The following is a 3,449-nucleotide window of genomic DNA, read 5'->3' as shown; positions in this document are numbered from 1 at the left end:
GACGGACCATTATTTTTTTGGAGAGGGGGGATGAAAAATATTGAAAAAAATTGCTTGCAGGGCCTGGAAAGACAAAATAAATTGTTTGCAAAAACGATATGTATAATAAAAAATAGTAAGAATTTCGAAAAAAAATGTTTGCAGAGGTACATAAGGAAAAAGTATAAAATTTATAAAAAGATTGCACTTTATCCTCATTGATTTTATTCATTTACAGGAGATGTAGCCAAACAGAAACTCCCTGGGAACTACTGCAACTCGACAGTAAATTCAAGTTTGAAAACATGACAAGTTACAGAGATGTAAGTCTATGTACGGCGTTCTGGAATTAAAGACAACATATACATTAACATTTAATAGAGTTAACCTTGACTTTTATCGGTGCAACAGAAATCATATATCAGCTTTCGCTTCATTACATTCAAGTATGCATTCGAGTCTAGAAGCCCATTAGGCGCGCGTTTACCTCCGTTTTCCGTAGCATTAAGTGACTAAAAGTGTGACTAACCCTAAGGATACTAGTCCATCGCAGGGTTACTCTCAGTATAGAATTCGCCGGTATCTATTTATAGACGTGGGTGGAGAGAGAGGCACTGTGAGATTAAGTGTCTTTTCCAAGAACACAACGCAGTGTCCCCAGCCAGGGCTTGAACCAGAACAGGTCGATCCGGAGTCCAAATCAATCAAATCAAATCAAATTTTATTTTATACACGTGGCACTTAGGAGTACATACAGTTCTCGTTAGAATGTGTACGTGTATAAAAATAAACAATTTATATAAATAGAAATAAAAAAGTATATTTAAAATTTTCTAAAACGTTAAAAATTATCATCGATATTTAATAGAATATATAATAATTTAAATGTCTCAAATTACAGGTTAAAAAGGTACTTAAAGTTAAGCCATATAGGGATCGCTTAAAAGATTTAATGACCTTTGATTCTCTTATTGTCGGACGCAACGCATTCCACAGTTTGCAGGTCATAAATGCCATTAGGCAACCGCTTTCGACAATGACATTTTATAAAAGAAAATAAGTATTAGTATAACTTTATCTAGAAACGACACTTCGATGAGCCGGTGGCTTCAATTTGTGTGATCAGCCCCATTGAAGGATCGCTGGGACGCAACAAGTCTCAGGCTTTTGTACGCACCATGCAATCACAAGATGTTGCTTTCAAGCAAAATCAAAACAAACGTTGTGTTTTTTATTCATCCTAACAGAAAATACCTTCATTGGATGAAATTCTTGCTGACATAACGGCACAATAACAGACGTGGAACTGGTATCAAATGATACCAGGAAAGCTATTAATGATACTTTTAGCTCTGGTGTCCAGGAAATCGAGTTCTTCAAATATTCTATAGAGGTAAAGAGTACAGAAAATTGAGTGACATACAAAGATTTAATTACAGTACTGTTCAAAAGTAATGCAAACGAAGTTCGCCGAATTGCGTCCATTGTTTTCCCAAAATTTCGCCGGCGTCTGGGATGATAATGACACCTCGCTGAAATGTTTGGCGAAATATTGGGATATTAAAGGAAATCTCCTACGAAAGTTCGCAAACACGAAAATTCGGTTAGACAAATCTTCGCAAATGCAAGGTTCGCCTCAGTGAAGCAAAAAGTTCGGGAATGTTAATTTTGCCGAAACGAAATTCGCAAAAATCGCCCAAAATCTGGCGAATTTCGTTTTAGGCATTACTTTTGCAGAGTACTGTATGAAAGACAAGTGAAAATTTGATTACCGGTTCTTAGTGAACAACTCTCACCGAAACCTTTTTGTATGCCTCTTGTAGCTTCATTTCCTTCCATGCAGTAGAAATTTAAGTTGACTTGTCAAAACGTCAGTCAACTCTCACCCAGCAAATCATGGCTACACAAATTACTAATATCCACAGATTTATATCATTCACTGTGCTACACTTAAATTTTAAATTATTTTGTTTTTACAGACAGCGCTACCTCTTACGAAAAACAACTTATCGTTGACAACGTTTGCAAGCGAGCTGGGAACAGCGGCTGATAGTCAAGTAAGTAGCACTTCCGGCACACAAACAAACAAACAAACAAACAAATAGAGCGGTTTTCACTTGAGTGTCGAAAGTAAATTGCGTTTGCTTTGGTTTTGCATTACTACGCTTAGTGATTCGCTTAAAAATCTCGCGCCACTTTCTCAACCAATCAGAACTAAAACCAAAACCAATCGTGTCTCGCTGGCGCACGTTTTCCCGCGCCCTGTGCCAGCTACATGTATTTGCTTCGAGTTTTGATTGGTTCACTGGATTGTCTGTGTCCTTTGTGATTGACCAGAGTAATAACTTTGGTTTTGGTTTTACGACACTCAATTGAAAACTACTCTAAACAAACAAACAAACAAACAAACAAAAACAAAATCAAACAGACAAACAAACAAAAACAAATAGATAGTTACAAACAAGTAAACAAGAAATAAACTAAATAAACAAATGTCGAAGGAACCCAGAATTGCTTTGTTTTTGCTTCACTGCGCTCTGTGATTGGTTTAATCGAGTTCTGATTGCCATAGTTCACAGTGTTGATTACGCGGATGTGACTGGGTTGAATATGCTTTGGTTTTCGAATAATAATCATACAAGGAAAAGAGTCTTTTAATCTGCAATACCGTATTTATTCGATTAAACGCCTCCCTCGAATAAACGCCGCATTTTAGAGCAGAAATATTAATAACGCCGCCCTCGAATAAACGCCGCATCATGATGCGGCGCTTGTTCGTATTACTGATAGACTCAAAAATCAAATGCAGTAACTATCCAGTTTGAGCAAGCCTAAAATAATTAATTTTGCCTCCACTACATATCCTGACACACAAGACATTGATTAAATCGGGTGCGTTGGCCAGCCAAGCCATCGTCCCGTTTATTCCATCTCAACATATAATACAAGGTATGAATAAAAGACAAATACTAAGTGCACCAAAGCCGGGCACGAAAACCCCTAAAAACCAGCAAGTGGAGAAAACGGGGAACGTGTGGCCCCGACCAAGGCAGTGGCGCAACCCTTGGGGGTTTAGGGTATTCTTATCTAACTACTGTAAACAAATGCTTTTCCAAATATACGATCTTACAGTGATACAATTCTGATAGCAAACCTAAATATTTAAACAAGACGAAGCGTCATTCGAAATATATGATCTTACAGTGATACAATTATAATAGCAGAACTAAATATTTAAACAAAACGAAGCGTAATCCTGCATCCACTGATGACAAAGGAAAAACAAATATAACCAAACATTGACCAAAACGTGACGAAGGCTGACCGTAGAATGTCTCACCTTTCTAACGGCCACCTATTTAAACTCAAATCCCACTATACACTGCGCACCTCAAACCCGCACCCAGCCCTCTGATCCGTGCCGGCAAAATAGTAATTTATGCTAATTTAAGATCATCACAAATTACATT

The 3,449-nt window shown here is 37.4% G+C and overlaps 1 long non-coding RNA gene across 1 annotated transcript; it reads left to right on the top strand.

The window, feature by feature from the left end:
- Window positions 1-214: 214 nt before the first annotated feature.
- Window positions 215-2,153, top strand: LOC144640009 (uncharacterized). Its single transcript, XR_013568260.1, has 3 exons — window positions 215-302; window positions 1,227-1,372; window positions 1,959-2,153. It is a non-coding gene; the product is annotated as an uncharacterized LOC144640009 (long non-coding RNA).
- The last annotated feature ends 1,296 nt before the right edge of the window (window positions 2,154-3,449 follow it).

The sequence above is a fragment of the Oculina patagonica genome, unplaced genomic scaffold, assembly GCF_052425735.1.
Source record: "Oculina patagonica isolate OP01 unplaced genomic scaffold, crgOcupat unplaced1639, whole genome shotgun sequence".
Lineage (NCBI taxonomy): Eukaryota > Metazoa > Cnidaria > Anthozoa > Scleractinia > Oculinidae > Oculina > Oculina patagonica.
The sequence above is the reverse complement of the archived record's forward strand: the minus strand, read 5'-3'. Positions and strand labels throughout refer to the sequence as shown.